Source organism: Neolamprologus multifasciatus, chromosome 15, assembly GCF_963576455.1.
Source record: "Neolamprologus multifasciatus chromosome 15, fNeoMul1.2, whole genome shotgun sequence".
Taxonomy (NCBI): domain Eukaryota; kingdom Metazoa; phylum Chordata; class Actinopteri; order Cichliformes; family Cichlidae; genus Neolamprologus; species Neolamprologus multifasciatus.
The window spans coordinates 16060269-16082043 of NC_140453.1; the positions used below are offsets into that span (position 1 = coordinate 16060269).

The 21775-nt window shown below is 38.7% G+C and overlaps 1 protein-coding gene across 10 annotated transcripts in view; it reads left to right on the forward strand.

Annotated features, from left to right (window-relative positions):
• Window positions 1-21775, forward strand: part of dlgap2b (discs, large (Drosophila) homolog-associated protein 2b) — a 108459-nt gene that overhangs the window by 8891 nt on the left and 77793 nt on the right. The window lies entirely within an intron of this gene.

Genomic DNA, 21775 nt, shown 5'->3' on the forward strand with positions numbered 1-21775 from the left:
CATGCAGGTGTGTGTGCATTCATATGTGTGTGTTTGTGTGTGTGTGTGACAGAATCCAACAGGGTGGCAGGGATTGCTCTTCAACCAGAGCCTTCTCGATGGGTAACAGGGGGATTATCATCTTTACAGTGTGGCCAAAAACCTTTCTATCGATCTCCTTATGGCCACAAATGTCAGTAGAATCTGTGGCTTCAGCATAACTGACAGACTGTCTTTTTCAGTGGTACCAATAGTTGATCATTATGTAATCATTTCTATGGATACAGTTTGGCGATAGAGAGGAAAAAAATCTCATCATTTTCTGCATGTCTTAATCCCCCGTTTTTCATGGATGGGGATGAATTTCAGATGAAGAAAGCACTGAAAGGGGGAATTAGGGTACTGACAGGAGGGTGGAAGAGGACAGGAGGGGGGTGGAGGAGAATTTACTCCATCACTCTTTGATTTGGAAAAACTGCTGGCCAACAGCTGAATGGTGCAAGTCTTCAGTCTCTCAGTAACACGCTAGGTCTTACTCTGCAAAGCCCGAACCTGGAAGTGACCAAACAAGGCTTCATCGCATTCACCTTTCAAACACAGTGTCTTTGTAATATCATAATAAGAGATGGAGACCAGGTGATTCTGCAGCAATGTGTCCAAAACCTGCATTCTGCTGTGAGACAGAGCATCAGGACTCTGTGTGTGCGTGTCTGTGTGTTTGCGAGCTAAAACCTCTCACAGTGTCCTGCAGAAAACCTGTTTTGGATAAAAATATATGTGCATTTATTGCTAATTTATGTTTGGATGCAGAATCAAATCTTTCATCGCTGCATTTGGCACCATGAAACATCCTGTGCGGACATCTGTAGTCACACACATGTGCACAATCTGTACATATTATGTGCTCTCTTGCAATAAGCTCTCATTTCTCACACACTGTACACAGAGATAAACCTGTCGGCGCACTCCGACAGCTGTGCAGGATGAATCAGGTTGCTTTCTGGTGTAGCGAGGTGTCTGGCTGGTCGTTTGTCATGCGCGGCATTGGGAGGATCCCAAAGGAGCAGAGTCTGAGCTTCTCTCAGCTCCCAAGCTGCTTTCCCCCCTCCTTTTGATTCTCCAGGAGATACACTAGCATCCTGAAATGCTTCATTTAGCCATAATAAGAGTGTCAAGCTCCACCAGCAGCCCCCAGAGGCTATAATGTAAATTACACATGTGAATATGAAAGTCTTGGACAGTCTCTGCCAGTTACTTCTTGATGGTAGAAGGAGTACTTTGACATTTTGGTTAATGGTTTTTTGGCTCTTGGTTGTGAGTAAGCAGAAGATTGATCACTATAATGTCTTAACAGCAAATGTACAGATGAAGCTCACAGTCTATTGGCTTAGCTGAGCATAAGGACTGGAACCAACACATAAAAACTGACTGTTCCCTGGGCTGGACATGTAATAGTTATACCAGCCTCCTGCAAATTTGTCCCAGCCTTTACAAACATCAGAAAATTTTCAGTTTTGTACATTAGCGGGCTTCACAGATGCTGTTAGGTTTACTTTGTTACTGCTGGACAGAGCCAGACTAGAAGTTTTCCCATTTACTGCCTTTGCACTAAGCCAAAGTAACTAACTTCTCACTGTGGCGTTGGCATTTTAGATTGACCCTAGTGACATGAAAGTGAAAAAGTACTTTACCACAAAGTATAAAACTCAGGGTTTAGCACTCTGAGAGCATGGATGTGCTCACAAAATTTCTAATCCTGCTTGATGATAATGATACTGTTATACAAGACTGAATTACAGAAAAGCCTATCAGGTCAGGCGGTCAAAACATTAAAATGAATCCTATGTAGACCTCTTTTACAACTTTAGTCAGATTTCAAGGAAATTAAACTATTAAATGTGGAGATTCTTGAGTGTCATGTAGAATTTTGACTTTTGACCCAACAGCGTTGTTAAATCAGTTCTCATGTGGTTGCAAAAATGATTCGGAGTCTTTTTTGAAGACCAAAAATTTCCACAAAATTTGACATCAGGGGTTTTTGAGTTAGGAAACAAACACCTGGATGGGAAGACTGATTTTTCAATCATTTCAACCATAATCGGTTTAACAGTGCTCTTGACTGCTGACACCGGATGGTAATTCATATTTTGGGCGTTGAAACATCCTCTGAAGTCTCTCTCTTTTTTTTTTGTATTGCAAAGGCTTTTTGTAGGAAAGATTTTTTTTTTTTCTAAATTCTTGATTTAGGAGTTTTCTCCTACTCTTCTATGCCGAGCACTTTCAGTTCTGAGCTATTTTAGGCTGTCTTGCAGGCACAGTATGTTTAAGATTTATCCACACAGTTTTAATGGTGTTCAAATCAGGGGGACTGTGAGGGATTTTCCAAAAACTTCAGTTTGCTCTGCTCCATGATGGATTTTAGATGGACATTTTCACGTCTCTTTCTCTTTCAGCCACGGTTTCTTGGCCGACTGCACAACATTTGGATCCCGAATTTGTTAATATTTATTCTTCTTCTATACATGTAATGTTTCCAGTTCACCTGGTTTCCACACGTGTGTTACAGCTGACATGATATTCTTTTACTTCAAAGAATTCTGAATTCAAAATTAGTTTTGACTTGTTTTAAATGGGACTATCCAGAGCTTGCTTTGTGCAGAAGAGGACAATGGGGAGCAAAGATTTCATGTAGGCCAGGGATGTCGAGTTCTATTTCAGTAAAGGTCAAATTTGGGAAAGGGGGATTTCCCAATGTCAGATGATGTCAGATGTGGTGAGTTTAAAGGCCAGATATACAGTCAAGTGAAAAAGGAATTTTTTTCTTAGCACTCTGTGCAGTTCTGTGAAAAACTAACTACATTCCGTAGCTTGTAGAATCACTTTTAGGAGCAATAATGTAAAGTAATTGTTTTCTCTATGATTTTATCAGTCTCTCACATCGAATTTAGGCCCACTCTTCTATACAGCATTACCTCAGTTCATTGAGGTTTGGGGGCATTTGTCTGGACTTTGTCTGCGCCATTGCAGCACCTTCATTCTTTTCTTTTTCAACCATTCTGCTGGAGATCTGCTGCTGTGCTTGGGATTGCTGTCCCGTTGCATGACCCAGTTCCAAACAAGTTTTAGCTGCCAGACGGACAGGGGTCACGTTTTGCTCTAGAATACTTTGGTACATAGAGGAATTCATGGTTGACTCAAAAACAAGTTGCCCAGGTCCAGCAGCTGCAAAACAAGCTGAAATGATCACCTCCTCAGCACCTTTTCTCTTGACAGTTGCTATGAGGTATTTGTGCTGATATGCTGCACTTGATTTTCTCCAAACTAAGCATTGTGCACTATTGCCAGACAGCTCCTATTTGGCCTTGTCTGTCCAAAGGATATTGTTCCAGAAGTCTTGGAAGTTTTTCAGATATAACTTTGCAAACTTAAATTTAACTGTCATGTTCTTTTTAGAAAGATGAGGCTTTCTCCTGGCAACTCTTCCTCACAAGCCATACTTGTTCAGTGTTTTTCTAATTGTACTGTAATGAACTTGAACATTTCACATGCTAACTGTGGCCTGTAGCGTCTGAGATGAAGCTCTTGGATTTTGCAGGTCTTCTGAGTATTTCAGTCTGACCTTGGGGTGAATTTGCTAGGACATTTACTCCTGGGAGACTGTGGCATTGTATTGACAGAGGCCTGAATACTCCAGATCAGCAAACTCCCAAAACATCTACCTTCACAGAGGTGGTCACACTTGCTGATAATCAGTTAATCAAGTGCTTTCATTAGCAGCGTCTGGCTAATACTTACACCAATAATCCTATGGAGGTGTGAGCCCAGTGCCATAGATTTCAAACTTTATCTTTATCATGTGACTGCAGACTGTAGTTTGTTAATGTGCTTTAATTAAATAAAATATTGTTACCTGTCCCACATAGCATTCTTACATTCATTTTGGTCCACATAAATAATTCAACAAGTCACCTAGCCATCATAAGGCCTAGACAAAAAACTAACTACAGTCATAGTTTTACTGGTAGGCTGAATGTGTCGACTATTGGCAGTATGAGGAATTTTAAAATGCACGATAAAGCATAAATACATAAAAGCAAAGTGATAAATCTTTCATTTTGTTCTTGCATTATTTTTTGAAAGTGTCACTGAATGTGTTTTACAGTCCTGAACATGACAAGTCAGTGTTTGTGTGAGGCAAAAAGTAAAAAACCTTTGATTGTGTAGTTTAGTACACAGTCTAGCCTTCTGGTGTAAAATCTGATCAACATAAAAATCTATGAACAAAAAAAAGCTGTTATTTGTTTTTGGTTTTGTTGGAGCTTGTCCTCTGATTTGCCAACGTGACTTTTCATCTTCATCACTTTAAGGGTTGGCTCATACGTCTTTTTTTTTTTTTTTTTGGTAAAGTAGCTGTATGCTGCTTATCAGTTCAGCGATTTTCAGTCTCTGTCTCTGCTGCTGTGTGGCTTCAAAATGATGATGCAAAGTATGTGAAATTGCTTCACGGTAAATGGATGCATTGGCCTTTCTTGCCTCTTCTTATACTCAGTGAAGAAGTAGTAAGTTTAACACCTCTAGTTGATACTGCCTTCAGGATCAACATACTTCTTTTTCTGCCAAGTTTAGGTTCAGATACACATATCTGTTTAGTTTGGTGTATGCACAGGTTGTGTGGCTCTATACAAATTTGTGGAGGACTGGATTTAGCTCTAACCCTTGAGTTAGACACATAATGGTAGTTTGGACAGTGCAAATGACATGTTTTCATTGCCTTTCTCTGTTTAATACCAATCATTCCTTAGTAAGTTCAAAAGAAGAGCCCATGGTTGCTGAGTCAGATGATTTATCAGCTCTCAGTCATCATCAGGTGACAATTATTCTGCTTCCAATTAAAAATCAATTAAGACTTAATGAGCTAATAAGTTGTGAGACTCCACAAAAAGAACTTTTGCACCTATCACAATAAAGTTTTATTTTTCTGTTTGTTTAACAAAGTTTAACAAACAGAAACTGCACGTCAAAAATTCATTTTTAAAGTGTGTTTGGGTGCAGCGATTGCTCTTCAGTAATTTTCCAAGGAGTGCCAAAAATATTGTGCACAACTGAATGGCTAATTTGTTTATCTACCCTCTTAGCTAGACACACAGATCATGTTTTGTTTTTGGATTAAGCCGCAGTACATCTGGCAGTTGATGGTATCTTTTCTCTCGATTTTGCTGCGGAGGTTTGGAGGTCAGAATGGAAAGATTAACCACCCATTAACTGACAAGCTGATTCATTGCTGGGTGCAGAGCAGGACAGCAACAAAAACACCGGCAAATTCTGTTAAATTTAAAGTGACAAGCTGCACATTCATTTTAAATTGATCTTTTATGTCTTCTTATCGGTGCTGCTGAACAGTCATTTCTGTGGCGCATCTGCATCGGCTGCATGATCGAGACATGACACGAGAGTCAAACTGGGATAGCTTAGATGATGCCACTTGAATTATTTTAACCTGCACAGCTTGATGTTTCTCTTGGTGACACAATTTACTTTGTTCATGGTGGTAAATCGAGTGTGTATTTAGACCCCATAGAGGCAATGTGAGTGGGTGAAGCACCACAGCCAAACAAATAAGCTTATAAAAAACGCTGACAAGCCCTGCCACAACCTGTCCAGGTCCAGTTACAGATTGCCCTATGACAGCTGGGATAGGCTCCAGCCCCCCCCCCCCCCCCCCCAACACTGAATTGGATAAGTGGGAGAAAATGGCAACAAAAATATCATAGTTCCCTGAGTGGTTATCCCATTGTCCCCATTTCGAAACGCCTTTAAACTTGCACTGCAGTTTGCTTCGTAAGCATTCCCAGGCACTGACTTTAAGCAACGAGAGTAATTGCTGTTCTCAAGCCATGTGTTGTTAAACCTGCATCTGCCCATTTCTCTATATTAATGAGAGTGCTAGCTAGCAAGTCCCATTTTCTTCATCATCATCATCTTCAGGCTCTCCACCAGTGTACTGCAAACATGGCAGCTTGCCAAGGCTGAGCCTTGAGATTTCTTTTAATATTTTTAAGATGTTAACTGTTAAGTTAGTTAATGCATCCTAGCTGCTCTTTACCTTTTATAAAAACACAAGCAATTGACAGCATTAATAATCGAAGCAAAAACAGCACCACTGTGCTGTGTCCACACAATAAATACATGTAACCCTCCTCCCACCCGCTAATATTCGGATACCAAATTAGCTTGATTACTTGGAGAATAAAGAGTATCTTCAGCACATTTGTAACCATAGCTGTCCAAAACTACAAGTTCCCCTTGACTTTTACTTAGTTTTAGCAATGGAAATTGTTCTTTTCTTCTTTTACTTTCTGTAGCAGTAAGAAGTGATTGTGCTGTTGACAACCACCTCAGGGAATAACACTTCCCCAGATTCACCAATTAACTTACTTCTTGATGACTCAGGATCGGGGTTCTTTTAGCAGCTTACCTACTTTAGAGCTCAGGCTGTTACAACACATCGTTCCTTTGTCTTGTGTCTTGTAGCACCTTGGTATTTTCTTCCAAATCATGTCTACAGTGTAGTTGTAAAGTCCATCGTAACTAGACTGTTGTCGAGATCTCTTTAACTGTCTGAGCAGCTGATATCAAGAGGAAACAGATGAAATGCAAAGAGGAAATAACTGTAAAGCCAGGGTTTAAAATGATTGAATGCATGTGATTATCCACCCATATGAACATGCATTGCACATTTGTTGATAATAATACTCAATATAATGTGTGATTTAAAATGATATTGCCATGCAACATATATTTACCTTCATGTAAAAGCAAAATTTATATGATATTAATTTTAACTCATTAATCAATATGTGTTCTGTAATGTGACAGCATATCCAGAATGTTTATTATCAGAAAATAATAGACGATAGCACAACTGTTTTAAGTGAGTAGAGTTCAGCAGCACACAATGGGAAGGTTAGAAGGAGTTGCAGATGGAGGAAGCAGTAAAATCCAACCTCGAGCCCCAAACTCAAACAAAGAAAAGAAAAATGTCTTTGAGCAGGTGAAGCTGTCTCTTTTTAGCAGTCTTGCTCCAAAATTGACTTTTTCTTACCATCTTTTGTTTTATCTGTTGAACTCATGTCTGTCTTTACTCTTTTGCTGCTGTGGTGACCAACGACTGCCCTCGGGCATGATTAAAGTTTAATGTCTACTCTTTTTATCTTAACAGTTTCTGGGTACCGTGATGTGCAGTGCTGCAGTTAAACGAGGAGAGCCCAGGATGGAAATAACTAGAATCCAAGATCCCAGTTTTAATCCCTTCAAGTGGTGCCTGGTACAATACCATGTTAGGTAGCAAGTGAAGCTGCGTGGGCGTGTGAGTGAGTGGAAGAGTGAATATAGAGAGCGTTCAGAGGAGTGAGCTCGATATTAGCGGCAGAGATTGATACCATTGTTCTGTGAACGTGGAAATATGTGATTTCTTGGCCAGTTTTGACACAAAAATCAGGCATTTTCACGTCATAATAGGTCCCAATGCTTAGTATATTGTCGTTTCATAAGCCCTGTGGCAAAAGATTGAATTTCCCTTTGCAGTTTTTGCCTAAATCTTGGTTTGCACTTATTGAAGGCCTTCTCTGACCTAAAGTGAGAGCCAGTTTGACCCACTCGCAAGCTTTTTTTTTCCTGTGTATTTTGGAGGCAGTAAATCATTAGAAATTCATTGTGTTTATGCGAATCGAGTCTCTCGTTTCTCAGTATTTTTAATGAGTGAGTCACCAATGCTTTTTGGATCTGGCTAAAAAATAATTTCCTTCCCTTTTCCATTTCAGCTGTCAGTGATTGCACCAAATACAGAAAGTAAAACGGTAAATATGAGCTGGTTGGAGGAGAAAATAAAATCAATTGGAAGCAATAATGACGGTAAACTAGAGTGAAAATCACACATTATGTATCGATCAGCTTGAGGAGAAAATCTTTTGTTGAAGTCGAGTAAGAAATCCTCACATTTAGCAGGAGGAAACCCCTTCATTCAGGTGTGTGTGTCTTTTATTTAAAAGATGTTGCAATTAACAATTGAATCATCCGCCTGGTGTGTGTTGTGTGGTTTGGCTTCCGTAATGAGGACTGGATTCATCTTCAGTCTCTGACAGTACGCTGAGCGGGATATGCTGTTCTCCAGCCTGTTTCCATGGAGATATTCGGGAGCTGTAGCTTCCCCCTCTTTTGCTGTACATTCCTCCAAACGGTGCCGCTTTATAAGAGGGATCTGGGCCAGTGTGTGTGTGTGTGTGGGATTTAACAGTGCGTTAACAGGCACACAGACATGTATGGTGCCATTGATGGATATACTTACGCTATTGTGGTAGTATTGAGTGTGTGTGTTTGTGTGTGTGTTGGTACCTCCAACAGTGTCATTGTACAGTGTGTCTGCAGGAGTTGTACTCTCTCTCCTGGTGTGTCATGCTAGTAGTAGCTGTTGTAGCGAATGTTCAAGTGTGTGTGTATGTCATAGTGAGTTATGGAGGCTGAATTATTAGACTTGCGTATGTGTGTGCGTATGTGTGTGTGTGTGTGTGTGTGTGAGAGAGAGAGTGACACTGTAGTGACTCAGACTGGTAGAAAGGCTGAGAGAGAAGAGTGGGATCAGTGGAGCGAGAGGGCAGAAGAGGTTAGCGAGAGAGAGAGAGACGGAGAAACAGAAGGTGAAAAGCTTTGCTGATCTAATGAATGCAGAAAATAATGTATAGCCTCATTGACATAATCGTGCTGCAGTGTCTCATTACTGTATGTGTAGGGCTGTTAAAGCCAGAAAAAACAAGGTGACAAAGGTGACAAAGGTGACAAGCGATTCCTGGCCAGACAAAGAGGCCACCACAGGGACAGAGCGTGTCGAAAATAGCTGCGAAAAGGATCTTTGTGTTTTGGCAGAATGATGCAGTGCAGACCTGAACAGAGAGTCCCTGCTGTATGGAGGCCAGGGCAATCCCTGTAACAACAGGATTTTTAATCCCGAAGCTCTGCCCTGTCAATGCTCTGCATGTGTCTCTTGGAGTAGTACGATCCACTCACTGATTCTTCGACCGTATCTGATAGTCTTTGCACGTTACCAATTAGTTTTGTGAGAAGAGCACTTACGTAATCTGGCTTGGTTCTGTGTTAACTTGATTTTTTTTTTTAAACAAGCTTGATTAGGTTCCTTGTGAAGCACTTGGTTGCAGCAGAACAATTAATTTCTTGTTTAACTGTTAGGTCTACACAGAGGGGGAAATAATTATTTGACCCCCTGCTGAATTTGTAAGTTTGCTCACTTATTGATATTCTGTCTCTCTATATTACATTTTAACCGTAACAGTAAGATCACATCATTATTTGCCCCATTCCATAAGGTGCAATCAAAAAGGTTAGAAACAGACCAGGGACACACATTATTTGTATGGGACCTGTTGTGTGTTTCTTTTTTTTCTTGTCAAACAAACACATCATGGTCACTTTATTAGTTACTTACTAATACCAGGTTGGACCCCTTACATCCTAATTCTTCATGGCGTGGATTTAACAAGGTGCTGTAAATGTTCCTCGTAGATTCTGGTTCACATTGAGATGCTGGAATCTCACAGTTCCCACAGATTTGTTTGCTGCACATCCAAGAAGTGACTCTCCTGATCCACCACATCCCAAAGGTGCTCTACTGGATTGAGATCCGATGACTGGGCAAGCCATTTAAGTACAGCGAACTCACTACTATGTTCAAGAAAGCAGCTTGAGATGATAAGCACTGTGACATGGTGCATTATCTTGGTGACAATGTTGTGGTCATAAAGTGCTGGACAATACTCAGGTAGGTTGGTACTAAAGGGCCCAAGGTTTGAATCATTGATGTAAGGCAGCATGGAACTGTACTCATCCTACTATCCAAATGTTCCATCGAGACTCATCAGACCAGGCAACATTTTTCTTCTTTTTATCAGTTTTTTTTCTTTGATCTTCTGTTGTCCAGTTTTGGTGAGCCTGTGCAAATTGCAGCCTGCTTCCTGTTCTTAGCTGGCAGGATTAGTACTCGGTGTGGTCTTATGGTGCTGTAGCCCATCTGCTTCAAAATTTGATGTAATCAACCAATCAGAGATGCTCTTCTGCATACTTTGGTTATAATAAGGGATTATTGGAGTTATTGCTCCATTCTTATCACCTTGAGGCACTTGGAAATTCTCTGATTTCTGGTATTAGCGAGGCTCAGATAACTGCCACTCAGTAGATAGTTTCCACTTTCTGGAACATTCTCTGTAAATCCTATAGATGGTTGTGTGTAAAAAAAATGGATACATAAAGCAAATGTCCTCAATTTAATTTTTTTCTCAAATCAGAATCAAATTGATTGACCTGCATAATTTTAATCGATCTGCTGTCACGCATGAAATGGATCTGTGTGTTCCCCCTTGTATACACTCACAGTCCCTGTGCATAGCATAATAGGATATGATATGTGCAGGGATTGCCTGTAGAGTAGCTGGGTGGTAGCAGTGATCTCAGTCTATTACACTCAGGGGAACTCTTATAGGATCAGTTCGAGTCAGGCAAGAGAGAAGCTCTATGCGTACGCGGCCACTGCTGCTCACTGTGGCTCGATCCTTGCCAATGCTGTGTTACCTGCCGTGCGTTAATGGCCAGAGTGCTCTGACTCACGCTGGGCAGGGGAGCCTGCCAGGTGGTACTTGTCCACGCAGGGAATTTAGAGTGCTAATACTAATGTGCTAAGCCAGCGTCCGGTCAGGCCAAGGGGGAACCTGAGTGCCACAGACGATATAAAACACCGACAGGGCATGGCTAGGTGCACCGTTGAGATGGTTTACTCAGCTGGAAGCTCACATGCTTCCTGTCATGCTCGCTTTCTGCATCCTGTTCAGGAACATGTGAGCATATCTACAGGGACTCATTCACAGAACCACTCCACCTGCGTTCAGCCGTAACACCTGTGAAATGCATCTGCTTGTATTGAAAACAAAACGTTCGCCTTCATCCAAATGACTCTGCTGCCCAAACGTTATTTCTTCACTGATGAAGGGAAGTGTTTTCCTTGTGGACAGAAAGAAGAGATCCACAGTTTTTTTTTCCTTTGTGCCTTACACACAAACACTTCTTCTTTTATTAAAATTGATTTCAAACAAAAAACATTCTTTTAGCTTTCAAATCACTTTGGCAAATCCCTGAACAGTTACTAATCAGAGGGTTCTGCCCACTTGGAAAGAGTCTATGTAAGACGTTTTTTGCTTGACTCTTGCAGGCTGCTGGCATGCAGCACCCACAGCTTGGCCTGATCAGCAGACCCTTGACTCATCAGCACAACTTGAGCGTGGAAGTGGATTATTAATGGTGTTGAATATTCCACTTATAAGGGATCCATCAAGTGTCGTAAACATAATCTTTGAGTCCATTTAATTCTAGATACTTATTATTAAGATGCAAATCTTTTGGTAGATCGTTTTGGGAGAAAAACATTTGAGCATGTTTGTGTGTCAGACTGCTTCTTCATCTGCTCTTTAAAAGTCATTGAACAACAACAACAACAAAACATAAGCAGCAGACGTTTCCCATATGTGTGGGGGCATATGAAATAAACCCAATAATTTAGTTTAATGCCTTTTAGCAGCATCAGCATTTGCTAATCATTTTAATTGCATGGGATTAGGAGATCTGTTTGTCACTGCAGAAAAAAACAAAACACAAGAGACTTAAAGATTGTGGCCTGCGCTCTGATCTGTCGTGGCACACAAAGGTGAGGACACTGACAGCAAAGTCTAGCACTCCGCTGGTGGTGACAGTTTAATTTGAAACTAATTATGGAAAATTCTGGAGCTTGTCTTGTTTTATTTTTTTTCCTTCCACATCAGCCCCGCTCAGGGAGTGAAAGTGTTGACATATGCCGTTCAAGGGTTTGGATCAGAAAGAAGACGAGTCATATTTTAGACATCTCTAAGCAGATTTTTTAAAATATCATTATAGACGCTGTAGAGATTGTCAGCGAGATCAGTGACGGCAAGGCTTCACTGTAATACTGCAAAAAAAGAGTTCTAAACACCAATCAAAGTGTCACTGGCGCTTTAATGTTTCAAAAGAGCCAAAGATCTCTTTTGTTAAGTAAAAAAAGAGAGTTAAGATACCACCAGAGGGCAACTCCACCTCTGTCTTTGTGAAAATCGAGCAAAAACTCTCACATGTTCCTAAAGAAAGGGTATAGATTTAGTCACAGAGGAGATTTGTCTGCCTACAGGGATTTTAAATTGACCACTTTGGAGATTAGGTGTGTGTGCTGAGAAGAGGGAGAGATGAGTGCACCTCTGCTCTTCATATCAATATTCTTTCAGCCCATTAAAAATAAAAATAAAAGCTCTCTGTTGTTTCGAATAAACAGAGAGTGTCTAAACTGGGATATAAAAGATGAATGTAGTCACTGTGGTGTTACCCACTGCTTAGTGCTGTTAAGTTATGAAGCCACAAGCGGAGCGTGATCGCCAACATCATTGTGGCGATGAAATCCGATGTGACGGGTGAATTAGAAACCAAAGGAGAGGACACAGTTATGTGGCAGTGACTTGTCAATAAAAAGGTAGGCATGGCTTAAAGTACAGTACTGTGCAAAAGTCTTGAGTCACCACTCATTTCTTTTCTGAAGGCTGTATTTTCACTCATTTTTGGTCCAGTCCTTGTAGCTGACCATCTTCAGAGAAATGTTTTGGGTTTTTTTTTGTTTGCCTCTTAAGACTTACCTAAGAATCACTGAAAAATAAAAAAAAGGCATCTATGCCAAGTATGAACCCATAGTTCATGCTTGTGTATAACACATAACTTGGCAAAGAATCAGTTTTAAATTGTGTCTTTAAAATTTTGTTACCAGCAGCCTGCGGCATAAACTCATCCCAATTTTCTCCGCTGAATCTATTAAGATTGCCAACTTTAACACAGTTTGACGGACATAAAATAGTATTTTTCCACCAAAAAGGTTATTCCCAAAGGGGTATTCGTTTGAAACTTGGTATATATATTGGTATGGTGTGCAGTGCGTCCCCAAAAACTGTGTCACGGTCTGCGATGCAGACTGTGTGGAGGTGAGCATATCTTGGTGTAGACCCAAAACCAGACGCGTGGAACAGAACTCGGTTTTAACAGATAGCGAGCCATTTTAAATGTCTAGTAGAAAAATACAAATCAAACAGGAGAAGGCCAACCAAGGAAAAGTTAAACAAAACCTTAAACTGGATAAATTAAAATTAAACATGAAAACACAGTGAACATGAACCCTGGATTTGAGATACATGGATTCCTGGAACATAAAACATAAAAAACAGAAGATCTGACAATGAACAAAGGGAAGCACAGGACTTAAATACAGAGAAGGGTAACGAGGGAAGTGGAAACACATGGTGAACACTGCTGACACAACTGGACTTGACACAACAGGGTAGGCAAAACTTAGCAGACTGAACATGGAACATGAGACTGTCAAAATAAAACAGGAAACACAGTGAGACGTAGACTCTGACAACTTGGGAGAGGGAGACAAAGACATGACTAAGACACACAAGGGACGACACTGGGGACACAACATAGGCAACATAGTAGGGAAACAAAGACAGGGCAGGAGCCTAAACTGACAAGCACTAAACAGGGAAACAGAGAACTCAAAACATAGAACCAGCTGAATCCTAAACTATATAATTAAGTAAGTTAGAACATAATACAAAAAAAGGTACAACACCTCAAAATGCTGGGTCAAAATGATCCAGAACCATGACAATCAGTCATGGATCGGACTCCCCAGAGCCGACTCAACATTATTAAATCACTGCAGGATTCCTGATCCTGCACTAATCCAGTACTTATGCCTGACTATTCTTTGTTAATCCACTTAACACTGACCTATGAATCCTTTAAGCATGAAAAAGGTATCTAACTTAATGGTTAGCTGAGTTAAGTACATGTCCATACACAACAGAGAACTTAGAAAAACAATTTTAAGTTGAATCTTTAGGCTCTTTGTTCTTGCTGCATGTCACAAAAACAAAATCAACTGTTCCTATTTCTTCAGTTGAAACTATTAAAAATGCCAAAGATAACAGTTTGACGTGCATAAAACAGTATTGCACCAACAAGGTGATTCTCAGAGATCTATTAGCCAAAAGCTTGTTATATCTCAGCATGGCATGCAGTTTGTCTTTAAAGAAGGCAAAAGAAAACATGTCGGGCCTAAAAAACTATCTACAACCAATGAACTGGAAGTCAGGGACTTAAGAAATAGGAGAAAAATCCAGCAAAGACCTGATATAGGTTCTTTGGTTGATTCATATACTGTTACAACTACTGTTAGTGGCTGTCAAGAAGCCATTCTTAAGGAAGGGAATAAACAGTGCAGCATTATAAGCAATGGCTTCTTAGAGCCCAGAGGTAAACATTATTTAGGGAGTGTGGAATAAAAGGTAGCCAACATTCAAAGAAAAGCTTTATCAATATCCTTGAAGAAGCCTGGAGAACTATTCTTGAATAACAAACACAGAAATGATTATAAAGCTTGATTAAGAGAATTCAGGAATCATGGTGGTCATACCAAATATTGACTTTCATGCTGGTTATAGTTGTAAAACCTCAGTTTTTGCATACTTTTTGTATAATGCATGCTTGAATATGTTACAATAGGTTGCTGCATCTGTTTCCCATTTTCCTATTAAAATGTAAATAAGTAAGGGGTGCTCAAGACTTTTCAAAATACTGTATATTCTACTTTAGCCTCCCTTTTGATTCCAAAGTGGGAATAATTTACTAAATGAACAGTGTTATACTTTACTAAGTGAACCAACAGTCATTTTCTCATAGGAACATGAGAAAACATTTTGGAACCACTGCAGCCGCCACCTACTGGCTATAAGAAGTAATGCAGATCCAAGACCCTTTTGCATTCACTTCACTAGTTAGACCTGGAAGCTATATCCATCTTTGAAAGCATTCAGTTTATTACCTCTGCCAACTAGGTATTTTCTTTTTCAACCTCATTAGTTTTTCATCTCCAAAATTACAGAGCTCTTAAACACACAGTGGGGCTACGGACAAAGACGAGATCAACCATGCACTTAATTTATTGGTGGTTAATAGCAGATCAAGCAGGCTTTTTGCCCACAATTTAAATAAAATTACATTACAGTGTCACAGAAATCCATGGCTTTTTAAAAACTTTTTGTTTCCGAAAGATATTCCAATTAATTTTTGAAACAAGGTTTAGGAATTGTGTGAAAATTGTAATTTTTAAAAAAACGTTATTGTACACATTGTAAAAGCAGGTTTTCTGAAATATATCAGCGAAGAACATGTTGGATCTCTGTATAGAGGATCATCATACAGTGAGACCAGAAGCACTGAAACAAAGTTTTTATCTTTTGTTTTGTAAACTTCTTCATTTAAAAAATCTCCAGAATTTAGTACAAGAACATTTTGTGTTGAGCCTGAAAACAAGTTTTTAAATGTTTCCCATTGTATCCTATCATTGTAGCCTTTTTATAATGGATTGATATGTTTATTGATTAGCATTCAAATATCTCAGTGAAGACAGAACAAAGATTTACCACAAAGCAAGAAAGCATGAGACAAGGCTAATCAAAAGGTATTGGCTGAAGCATTTGCTTATTACGCCAACCCTTTTAACAAAAGATCTTTTAGCATGCAGCTCCTGTACACAGGGCTCGAAGCAAATAATAAAATTCAATTCAATTTCATTTATACTATACTAATACTAATACTAATACTCTATTTTTAAACATATTTTTAAACAAGGAAAATGAACTACACCTTTTTAAATCACTGTCATAACTATTCCACAGGTTAACTCCTCTAACAGAAACACATCTCTGCTTTATATTTGTCCTTATCTTGTTTTTTTTAAAGAAATCTGTTCCCCTTAAGTCATATTGACTCTCTCTGACTTTGAACAGCTTCTGAGTACTGGGGCAAAGCAAGTTATTTTGTGCTTTATACATTATCTGTGCCATTTTATATTCAACTAAATCATAAAATTTCAGGGTATTCAGATTAATAAACAAAATGTTAGTTGGTTCTATATAGTTTGATTGGTTTATAATTCTTATAGCTCTTTTTTGCAACTTGAAAATAGGAAGAGTGTTCGTTTTATATGCATTACCCCATATCTCCAGACAGTAAGTCATATATGGAAGCAACAGAGTACAATAGAGTGTGTATAATGATTTTTTGTTCAGGACATGCTTTGTTTTATAGAGAATAGCAATGGTTTTTGACATTTTTGTTTTCACATGGTTTATATGAGACTTCCAACTCAGCTTATCATCAATTATCACTCCAAGAAATTTATTTTCGTACACTCTTTCAATTTCAATTCCATTAACCCTGATTTTAGATACATTTTTCATTTGTCTAGTGCCAAAAATAATCAATTTTGTTTTCTTTATATTTAATGATAACTTATTTACATCAAACCAGTTTTTTAATATATTTAACTCCTTTTCCGCTGTAGTCAGAAGCTGTTCCAGGTTTTTACCTGAGCAATACAGAGTGGTATCATCAGCAAACAATACACATTTTAACAGTTTGGAAATGCTACATATGTCATTTATGTATAATATAAATAATTTAGGGCCCAGCACAGAGCCCTGAGGAACACCACAAGTTACCTTCAACTGCTTAGATTTTACATTATTGAATTCGACATATTGATATCTGTCATCCAGGTAACTTTTCATCCACTTGTATGCTAACCCTCTTATGCCATATCTCTCTAGTTTATTCATTAATATAGAATGATCAATCGTATCAAACGCCTTTTTTAAGTCTATAAAAACACCAACAGTATATTCCTTATTATCTATAGCATTAGATATCCCTTCTACAAGTTCCATCACTGCCATCGAAGTGGACCTTTTCACTCTAAAGCCATATTGGTTATCACTTAGGAGATTATGCTTCTCAATATATTTATCAAGTCTATTAACAAATAACTTTTCTAAAATTTTTGAGAACTGTGGGAGCAGTGATATTGGCCTATAATTGGTAAACTGACTTCTCTCTCCGTTTTTATGGATTGGAATAACTTTTGCTATTTTCATTTGTGAGGGAAATACACCAGTTTGAAAGGACAGATTACAAATGTATGCGAAAGGTTGCACTATATATTCTATAATACTTTTAACTAATATCATGTCAATACCAAAACAGTCAGTGGACTTTTTATTTTTAAATGTCTTCACAATGTTAATTATTTCTCTATGAGTTACAGCACCAATAAACATGGAGGACACATTCTGAGTAATATGTTTATTTAGGTCGTTATTATTTCTTGACTCTGGAATTTCTTTTGCTAAATTAAAGCCAACATTTACAAAGAAATCATCTTTAGTTTTATCAAGCACAATATCTTTATCTTTTTTAAAATAATCTGGATAATTCTTATTTTTTGAGCCCTTTTTGATTATACTATTTAATATCCTCCATGTTTCTTGTGTGTTACTTCTACTTTGCTCCAATAATTTGTGGTAATGCTGACAGGTAGTGCCACAGTAACATTAGATGTTTAAATGTTTCTCTTTCTTTTTATTTAATGGGTATTGTTAAGTGATGCAGGTACATGTAAGCTAACTAGCATGACATCAGGAGGTTTGTTCAGTCTCTGAGTGCTTTCCACTAATGAGCTTCTCTCCAAGAAGCACAAAAACTGTCCAGTATGTTGGGCGCATATTCAGCCAGACACTGGTTCTATCTATTGGTTTTTGTGGCTCAGTTCCTGTGCCAGTATTCATTTGTTTAAAAAAATAAAGAAAAGAAATGAAAATGCATGAGCAGGTGAACATAATAAAGTCCGAATCCATCATGTGAGCTGCTGCTGAAAACAAAGCCAACAGTGCTGTGGAATTGCTTTGGATGCTTTCACTCCACATCACATTACAGATACGTTTTTTTCTTTTTCTTTTTACAAGTATCAAAACAAATAAAAAATAATTTAAATGAATATCAAAGTTCCCTCAAGGCTTCTGATTTGACATTCACTCAGCCCATTGTGATGGGTTTTGTTCAGGCACAGCAGCAGAGCTAAAACCCAAGGCCCTCAGAAAATCAGGACAAAAGCTTGCCATTATGATTGCAGATGGGCATAATAAGAAATACTGTAGTGTGGAAGTGCCCAGTTTGTGCTTGTGTAATCTCCCACAGCAGCTTCTTTATTAAAATATTCTGTCACTGCAGTCTGTGCTCAGTGTCCTAAGAAGAAACAGCTTCTGTTGAATGTCAGACAGCTTTGACAAATCGCACTTGAGTGTGAGACCCACACTGATACTGGTGTGAGGCAAAAACACGGCCCACGGAAGCCTCTCAGCGGGCACGTCAAAGTGGACGCAAATAAAGAACAAAGTGAAAGGAAGTAAAAGGGGTCAAGCTGCTTGAATGTTTTGAAAAAATGTCAAAGGTACACGAAGAATTATGTCCAATGCAGTTGGAATTACATGAAAGCTAAAAGCCAATTCAAATGACTTGAGCTATATAGGTTGTATCCTCTTGTGATAACAACTCAACCTTTGTATGGTTGAGTTTAAATGATGGACAGTATGCCAGATTCCTTCTCTTTCACTAACAAGTTCCTACCTTAAAAATCACGTTTGAAATACTCAATTGTAGCCAGCAGCGACCTATCTAAAAATAAAACTGGTAATAGCATGCCTATCACTGCAGAACGCAGTCTGGAGCCGAGGAGGGAATAAAATCATAGCTCATAGTGGAGAGTGTAAGACTACAGCGACAATCAAATCGCTGGAACAACAAATTGGAGAGCAGAATTTCTTGTTTGATCCATGTGCTAATAATTAGATCTTACAGAGAGGATGTCTTGCAGCACAGTGGAAGTTATAAAAATTACAAATCTGAGCACCTGGCTAAGTCACTATTCATAATCTTATCATTTCCCTGTAGAATTATCCCCTGTAGATAATTCTGTGCACTGTGGGTCAAAATACCTTTTCTTCATTGTCCCTTTAAAAAAAGACGGTGGTCATTGTCTGGGACGAATAAAATATGACTACATCTACGTGGAAATATTATTTTTATTATTATTGTTATTGTTCCCATTTTCCAGCTTGCACAGCAGGCAACATGAGTGACTCACAGCAGTTCAAAAGCATGTTGTTATACCTAATCATTATCTGTACAATTGGTTTCAGTATGACACATTAAACTGCATGATCAGAGCTCTATGTGGGCTTACACAACAACTGCGCATACACACAGGCAGAAACACACTTGATCACTGACGGGCTGTAGATATTTGAGGAAGACAAATGTGGCTGAAGAAGACATCTTGTGCACATGAGCAGACACATTTGTTTTTAGATACTGATTAAGTCATGAGTAAGTACAGCAACAGTCATTTGGTAGCATGACTAACAGCATCACTTGGTAGCCTGTTTGATGTAGACTGGTTAACTTTATTAATCATACAATGTGCTTGGCGGGTGCAAACAAGTAGGAATGTCTATGGTGTTCTGTCTTGTTTGGACACTATTTTTTAACAGTGTCCAGTTACTTGTGAGCCTCTGACAAAGGAGAGACTACAAAAATGGCTGTTAATTCTAAGCAGTTAATGCAACAACCTGAAAATACACATTTTAATCACATCTTGATTGCTTTGTTTGGTGGTTTACATGGTTACATTTGCAGAATATAAACCACCAGGATGTATCCCTGACCAACTGTAATTCAATGAAAACATTCGTATTTATAAAGGTGATTTCACAGTGTAAACCAAGTGCAAACAGACACAAATCAAAATACAGCACGTCCGGGTATGCTATAAAAATATCCAGGTATGCTTTTACTCTATTGGCAGTGTGTTTGGGATCATTATCGTGCTGAAAAATTACCCTGTTTCAGATTCACAGTGGACCAAAATCTGATGGTAATTTACTGCATTTGTAATTTCATCATTTTTAACAAGATCCCCAACACCACCGGCTGAAATGTAGCTCCAAACCATGACAGAGCCTCCACTGTATTTTGCTTCCATACATATTGACGATGATTTGAACCAAATATTTCCTTAACAATGCCTTCTTGAGAGCCACTCTAAAGAAGGCTTTAGCAAACAGTAGATTTATGAACTGAAGGGACAGATGCATCTTTGCTTATATTTTAGGCCTGCTAATTCTTCTGTCCTCCACTTGTCTACTTTCCTCAATTTTTTTGAGGACACAGTGCACATCATGTCTAGAAATACCAGGTTTTCAGCTAACAGCTCTTTGGGAATCACCTTGGCACACCTTGTTGGTGCAAAAATACAATTTAATGCCTGTCAAACTGTGTTAACTTTGGTATTCTTAATGAATTTAACTAATCAAATGAGAAAAAATGTGATTGTTGCGACAGGCCTGAAGATACAGTTTAAAACTTTGCTTTTATTTGCAGACTCAATGGTGGTTCATCCCTTAAGATACGTGCCTTTTTATCGCTGAATGATTTATATGTCACGATGAGTGGAAAAAATAGCCAATGCCAAGAAAAAAATCTATGAAAGACTTTCAGAACGAATGCCCACTATTGTTCAAAAACGAAAGTTTAAGTGCCAGAGGTGACTCAAGACTTTTGCACATCTTTAAGTTTGATACAGTGGTGGAATAGCACAATGCTTTTATGGATGTGGAAGAGGATGAATGGGTGGATGCTCTAACCTGTCAGTTAAAGCACCAGTGAAGCAGTGATACTAAGCTCTTTGGTTTTTCAAGCTTATTCCCTCACATCCTGTATCTGTGTCCATCATGAATTCTGTATTTTATCGTGTCTCGCTCCACTTGACCTGCAAATTTTTCAGTCCTCCAATTTAAACATCTTTCCAAAGCTCTCATTTCTTCTTTGAGGAGCAAAGAGTGAGGATTCATACAGTAAATCATACAATTTATTGGCAACTTTAAACAACACGACAGACCACACTTTATTTACTATGTATTTTTACTCAATACATTTTATTACTCAAGCTTTAGCAGGTACCACTGTTAGACTAAATTGCATTTTTCTGTGTGAACGTGCTCCCTGTGTCTTCCTGTGCTCTCTCTGGGTACTCTGGTATCCTCCCACAGTCTAAAAATATGCATGTTAGGTTAACAGGTGATTCTAAATTGGTGTGAATGTGAGTGTGAATGCTTGTCTGTCTCTCCATGTTAGCTCTGCGATAGACTGGTGACCCGTCCACCTTTCACCTTATAATAGCAGGGATTGGCTGCAGCCCACCTGTAACCATAAATTGGACAAGCTGTTGAGAAAACGGATCGGATGGATGGATGTCCCAAATCTAAGTTTAATGAAACAAGTGTTGTCTTCAGTACAAGCCATTAACCGTGCTTCTGTGATTTTTACATGAGAGTTTATTAGACTTTCTGGTCTAACTAGACCCCAAATAACTGCTGGTTTAATAAATGAAGTCATTTGTGTTAATTTGCGTATACGTATATAGATTAAATAAAAATTTAATAAAGAAATGTAGGTTTTTATTTACTGAATATGAAATGCCAAACTGTTTGCGCAGGTTAAACATGCAGCTATCGCACATAAACATGTCACATTATGTAGGTGAATGTAACTACAGTAATTCACCGGTAGAAGTAACTCTACTATTAGGATTATCTGCACAAACACAAATGGTAATATACACAAGCATATAAGAACTGATCATCGGTATCTGACGTCGTTTGAGATGACTGTGTCGGAGGAAATTATATCTCATTTCTCACATTTGTTAAGATGTGGATAGCCTCCTCTG